General features: G+C 34.8%; 1 protein-coding gene and 1 pseudogene across 1 annotated transcript in view; one reads left to right on the forward strand and one right to left on the reverse strand.

The window, feature by feature from the left end:
* Positions 1-7,146, forward strand: part of LOC140920302 (uncharacterized) — a 27,672-nt gene that overhangs the window by 17,955 nt on the left and 2,571 nt on the right. The window lies entirely within an intron of this gene.
* Positions 1-7,146, reverse strand: part of LOC105852090 (proline-rich receptor-like protein kinase PERK9) — a 22,158-nt pseudogene that overhangs the window by 2,781 nt on the left and 12,231 nt on the right.

Here is a 7,146-nt window from a genome sequence, read left to right on the forward strand (position 1 = left end):
GACGGCGCCTAATACTAGTACATGTGTGGAGAATAACATAAGTCCTTCAAGTAGTACTAACATGTTAGGTATATATTATTATAACTATCAACACTTTGAGGTGATGAATGATATGATTTTGGATGTTGTTGGGGTTAATTTTTCATTCAATGAAGATCAATGTGACGATACCGATGGATTTTCGAATGAAGAAGCTCAGAGACTTTATGGTCTCTTGAAAGAGACAAATAAACTGTTGTTTGAAGGATCTCCAAACTCAAACTTATCAATGTGTATTAGACTATTAGGTCCAAAGTCTCAATTTCATATTCCTGATTTAGCTTTGGATTTGATGACTAAAATGATGCTAGACCCAACACCTGTTAGAGATGGTTTGCCGCAAAGTTATTACGATGCTAAACGATTAGTGTCAAAGTTAGGATTAGGTGTCAAAAGGATTGATTGTTGTGTTAAAGGTTGCATGTTGTATTATGACAATGAATTTGGTATAAATGATGCCAACTTAGTTGAATGTAAGTTTTGTCAACAACCAAGGTATCACCAAAGGAATAACTCTAGGGTAAGTAGGGGAAAATCAATTCCAAGGAAAGCAATGTTTTACCTATCTATTGTATCAAGATTGTAGAGAATGTTTGCATCAATACAAACTGCAGGAAAGATGACGTGGCATTATGAGAATAGAAGAAATTCAGGTGACTTGCGACATCCGTCTGATGGTCAGGCATGGAAACTCTTTGTGAAGTGCATCCTGATTTTGCGTTAGATCCACACAATTTAAGACTTGGATTATCCTTAGATGGATTTACGCCTTACATACAAGCATCGTCTACTCCTTTTTCTTGTTGGTCGGTTATTGTTACTCCTTATAATCTTCCTCCTGATATGTGTATGTCTAAACCTTATATGTTCTTAGTTGTTGTGATACCAGGTCCTTCTAATCCTATAACTGGTATTGATATTTTTTTACAACCTTTGATTGACGATTTGAAGAGGTTGTGGAGTGGTGTCTTGACATATGATATTGCTCGAAGAGAAAATTTTATGATGAGAGTTGCTTTGATTCGACCATTAATGATTTCCCCGCTTATGAGAGGTTGTCACGATGAGGCACCTGATAGCGTTTCAGCAAGTGTACTGAATCGTTGCAAGTAATAATAAAACGGTAGTACCGAGTGTCGAACTCAAGGATTGCGTTTTACTATTGAATCATATTTAGTTACTGAAATTGAACAAAAATTTCCCAAGTCGATTGAAATAATATTTAAAATTGACGACAGTAGTAAAATTAATCTTTTATAAATTGAGAAAAATGTCAGGGATGAGTTTCACTTCGAATCCAACCTTGGTGTCTAATTTGATCCTAGTTATTGAATTCCTTTATTGAATTATTACCGAATTCTCTTTATTATTCTTGCCCTAATGTCTTAGTGACAGAACCTTTAATTCCAAAGTAACCCCTAATTCCTTAGTAGATTTAAGATTACAATTAAGCATTACCGTATAAAAATTCTCTTGTAAATTATTGTTTTGCAACTAATTTAATTGGTTTCATGACCTGCACCTATGTCTAGACTACAAATTCATGAATTTCTCATCTCAAGCATTCGTAAGGTCCACTTCCATTTCAAAATACAAATCGTAGAACATTTTAATGTTGATCTAGCAATAAAAAGCATTAAGCACAGAGATGAGAAAAATAATTCAATAAACTCATTCATATAACTAGAAATCAAATCATAAAAATAAGGGTTTCATCTTGTTACACTCATCCCTAACAAATAGGGTTTAGTTACTCATGACAGAAATAAAAGAGATAAAGATTAGAGAAGAATTACAAGAAGGATTCATGAATGATTCTTGATAAAACTGCACCAATGATGTTAGAAACGGTCGTCTTTGAGTTTCTATGCTAGGGCACAAGTCTCCCAACTTATCCCTAAAATAGTAAAAATCTGTGTTTTTATGGTTGTTGGTGCGGGTCGCGCGCCCCAGGCGCGGAAAACGCGCTCCAGCGCGTTTGGGTAGTAGCAGATGCTGGAAAAAGCACTTGGCTTGCGCTTGGGCGCGCTCAGCATCTGTTGTCCGACGTATATTGCTTTTTTCTCCTCTTTCGAGTCTGAATTTAGTTCCGGTGTCTTCATGAACGTTGTAGCTATGGATCTTAGCTTTCATTTGCACTTGGATTGACACCAATTGGACATCTAAAACTCCAGATATGGTTAACATACTTTACATATGTCATGTTGATTTCTTACCAAAATTCAGCACTGCACTAAAACAAAACGCAATGTAAAATTATGAAAAATTCCTACTTAATCAATGAAATAAAAACACAAAACATTATATTAACTCAAAGAACAAAAATTAACAAAATATATCAAATAATCCTTAATTTAACTGATGATTGAGGATAAATTAGACTAAAACAGTGGGAAAATATGCATATGATGAAGAGTCATCACAACCCCAAACTTAATCTATTGCTTGTCCCCAAGCAACAATTAATTTCAGATTTGGTCCAGTTAAATGCACACTTAAATTCAATTTCTCAAATTAAATCAAACTCAATTTTCAAAGTTCTTGCTACTGCAAAACATTCATCATGCTCTATGGTTGTTTGCAAAAAGAACAAAAAAACAACAAGATTTCTACACATTGGCATTCATTCATCAAATTCAACTCTCTCTTCACACAATCTCACCAAAATTTCTCTCAAGTGTTTAGAAAGGGTTATGAATTTATCGCTCAAATCCTAGAACATGCATCACGCTACCATAGGCTTGAAAAAATTCTTGTTAGCAATCACAATGCAGTAAACACATACATTTTTGGAGGACTTTCGGGTTGTAATGGGGCTTAGGTAAGGGTAGGACATTTTAGGATAGTATGCTTTACCACTTGGAGTTAGGCATACATTTCCACCTTATTCTACCATTTTTTTTTCTTCACCTTTTCATTATGGAGATTCTCAAACAATGAAAAAATAACCAAGAAGATATTATTTACGAAAGTACACAAACTGATTTTTTTTTCTTTTTCTTTTTCTTCTTTTTCTTTTTATTTTCTTTTTGTGAGAATCACCACCCCAAACTTAAAAAGTTGCTATCCCATGAGCAACCCCAAACTTAGAATTTTATCAAGACAATAATTTGTTTCTACCTAACTCCAAGTAAGGTCATTTAATTAAAGTCAGGTGTTTGGCTTGTAATGTGGCTAGTAACCGAAATAAAAGGGCAAGGCTCAAAGGGGCTAGCAAAGGGTAAAATTTTCATCGAGTAGTTAGAAAGGCTCAAACGACCAATAAAATTGCCTCAATGTATGCATAAATTAAATGTGATGCAAGTCAGAATTAGTGCAAGTTCTAGAGGGATAACACATGTCTGAATAATCACACAACAAAGAATTTAAGTGTTTAGGCTCAAAAGCTCACAGCTAGGATAATAAGAGAGAGTATGAACAATCAAAATAAAGCCAACATGCTTTTGAAAAGTTAAAATTGTATTTTTGAAAAATTCATGGCATATTAGCCTTCTACAACCATTTAGTAATCAAGAATGCATGCAGTAGGAAGGCTTGTCGGCTTGAGCAATAACATAATCTAAGAAATGAAATTTAACTTGCGAAATCACAAACAGAAATTTTAAGATTAAGTGCAAGTCAGTACAACTGTTTCATCATAGTACACATTTAGTGAAAGGAAAAAAAACATGAAGAAAAGAAAGTCACAATACGCTGACATTAAACAAAGAAAACGAGAAAACGGAAAGAAACAGGACAAACAACAGAAAGAAAAAAAAAAGGAAAGAAAACTTCTCTTAGTTTAGTAGTTCAAGGATTCTCGTTTAGATCATCCGCTCATGTTCCGCTATGGTCGCCAGTATACTGGAGAGGTGCAAATAGATCAGCATAAAACATGCCTTCTGGTGTCTGTTGAGCGAAGGATGTACTTGCGACCTTAGTTCGTTTTGCTTTTTGTTGGGTTGCCATTAGGTCCTGGAAAAAGCGCTTCAGGCGCGCGTTGACAGTAGCAACACCTGGAAAAAGCGCTTCAGGCGCGCTTGGGCGCGCGTTCTGTCATTTGGAGCTGTACAATCGCTTCTCAACGCATCTTTTTGATTCCTTGCTCATACCAAACATCAAAACTAAGAGAACTAGAAATTAGAGACTAAAATTGGAACTAAATGGAGTAAAATAAATCTGAAATGCATTAAATAAATACGGTGCAAAGGATATAAAATTGGGTTACCTCCCAATAAGCGTTCGTTTAGTGTCTTGAGCTTGACGTCTCAACTACTGTCAAGGTGGCATATATGACAAGAAGAACACATAATCCTTCTTTTTCTTTTTGTTTGGTAGAAATTCCATGAACTTAAGAAATAAAAGATGTTGTTTCCATGTCCTTCTCAATTGGACATTGATGAACAAGGCATAGATTGAATCTCGAACTTTATCAATCTCTTCTTTTTTCTTTTCCTCGTTCGTCTTTTCCTCTTGCTTATCTTCTTCTACCACAACAATGAAATTATCTTCAATCTTCAACTTATCGTCCATCTTCTCAAACTTAACCACTTGTTCAAATAACCTCTCACATTGGTTTTCAAATCTTTCAATTGAAACCATCTCCGCAAAAGTCACACTTAAGAGGCTGCATCGGAGGGATCTGATGGTGATATTTTAAAAATGTATAGCTCAAGATTTGCCCCTCAATCATGCGACATATACCCGAAATAAGGATTGCGTTTTACTATTGAATTATATTTAGTTACTGAAATTGAACAAAAAATTCCCAAGTTGATTGAAATAATATTTAAAATTGACAACGGTAGTAAAATTGATCTTTTATAAATTGAGAAAAATGTCAGGGATGAGTTTCACTTCGAATCCAACCTTGGTGTCTAATTTGATCCTAGTTATTGAATTCCTTTATTGAATTATTACCGAATTCTCTTTATTATTCTTGCCCTAATGTCTTAGTGACAGAACCTTTAATTCCAAAGTAACCCCTAATTCCTTACCTTGGTGTCTAATTTGATCCTAGTTATTGAATTCCTTTATTGAATTATTACCGAATTCTCTTTATTATTCTTGCCCTAATGTCTTAGTGACAGAACCTTTAAATCCAAAGTAACCCATAATTCCTTAGTAGATTTAAGATTAGAATTAAGCATTACTGTATAGAAATTCTCTTGTAAATTATTGCTTTGCAACTAATTTAATTGGTTTCATGACCTGCACCTATGTCTAGACTACAAATTCATGAATTTCTCATCTCAAGCATTCGTAAAGTCCACTTCCGTTTCAAAATACAAATCGTAGAACATTTTAATGTTGATCAAGCAATAAAAAGCATTAAGCACAGAGATGAGAAAAACAATTCAATAAACTCATTCATATAACTAGAAATCAAATCATAAAAATAAGGGTTTCATCTTGTTACACTCATCCCTAACAAATAGGGTTTAGTTACTCATGACAGAAATAAAAGAGATAAAGATTAGAGAAGAATTATAAGAAGAATTATAAGAAGGATTCATGAATGATTCTTGATAAAACTGCTCCAATGATGTTAGAAATGGTCGTCTTTGAGTTTATATGCTAGGGCACAAGTCTCCCAACTTCCCAATAGTGAAAAAGATCCCTAAAATAGTAAAAATCTGTGTTTTATGGTTGTTGGTGCGGGTCGCGCGCCCCAGGCGCGGAAAACGCGCTCCAGCGCGTTTGGGCAGTAGCAGATGCTGGAAAAAGCGCTTGGCTTGCGCTTGGGTGCGCTCGGGCGCGCTCAGCATCTGTTGTCCGTCGTATATTGCTTTTTGCTCCTCTTTTGAGTCTGAATTTGGTTCCGGTGTCTTCATGAAAGGTGTAGCTATGGATCTTAGCTTTCATTTTCACTTGGTTTGACACCAATTGGACATTTACAACACCAGATATGGCTGACATACTCTACATATGTCATGTTGATTTCTTATCAAAATTCAGCACTGCACTAAAACAAAACGCAATGAAAAATGCCTACTTAATCAATGAAATAAAAACACAAAACATTTTATTAACTCAAAGAACAAAAATCAACAAAATATATCAAATAAATCCTTAATTTAACTGATGATTGAGGATAAATAAGACTAAAACAGTAGGAAAATATGCATATGATGAAGAGTCATCAGCACCCATGCTAAATTAGCTTGTTCTATTTGTAGGGAAGATACAAAAGCATTTACTTTAAAATTTGGCGGGAAGACATCGTGGTTTGATTCGCACTGTAGGATATTACCTGCTGATCATGCATTTAGAAGGAACAAAGCTGCATTTATGAAGGTCTATGCAGAAAGTCTAGGACCCCCGCTTAAATTGACATCAGAACAAGTTTGGAATAAAGTAAAAGATATGCCAAAGGTACATGTTGTTAATGGTGTGGCTTGTAAACCACAAGGTTACAAACAATGGCAATATTGGACAAAAAGATGTATTTTTTGGGATCTACCGTATTGGAAAGATAATCTTTTGAGACATAATCTCGATGTTATGCATATCGAGAAAAATTTCTTTGACAACATATTTAATATTGTGATGAATGTGAAAGGGAAAACAAAAGATAATGACAAAGCTGGAAAAGACATAGGTATATATTGCAGACGACCAGATTTGTTGTTGGTGGAACAAAACGGCAAGACCCTAAAACCTCGTGCGAATTACACTTTATCTACTGATGAAGCCAAATCTGTTTATCGTTGGATCAAAGAGCTGAAGACGCCTGACGGTTATTGTTCTAATTTGGCAAGATGTGCTGATGTGGAAAATGGGAGGATGCATGGGATGAAAAGTCATGATTGTCATATATTTTTAGAGTGTTTACTTCCTATTGTCTTTAGTGCTTTACCGACACATGTATTGAACCCACTTATTGAAGTGAGTCAATATTTCAAGAATTTTTGTTCTTCAACACTCATTGATAAAGATCTCATCAAGATGGAAAATGACATTCAGATGATTCTATGTAAGTTGGAGAAAGTATTCCCTCATGGGTTTTTTGATTCCATGGAGCATCTCTCAGTGCATCTTGCAAGTGAAGCTAGGCTTAGTGGACCAGTTCAGTATAGATGGATGTATCCATTTGAAATATATATATATATATATATATATATACAT

The sequence above is a fragment of the Cicer arietinum genome, chromosome 5 (genome assembly GCF_000331145.2).
Source record: "Cicer arietinum cultivar CDC Frontier isolate Library 1 chromosome 5, Cicar.CDCFrontier_v2.0, whole genome shotgun sequence".
Classification (NCBI taxonomy): domain Eukaryota; kingdom Viridiplantae; phylum Streptophyta; class Magnoliopsida; order Fabales; family Fabaceae; genus Cicer; species Cicer arietinum.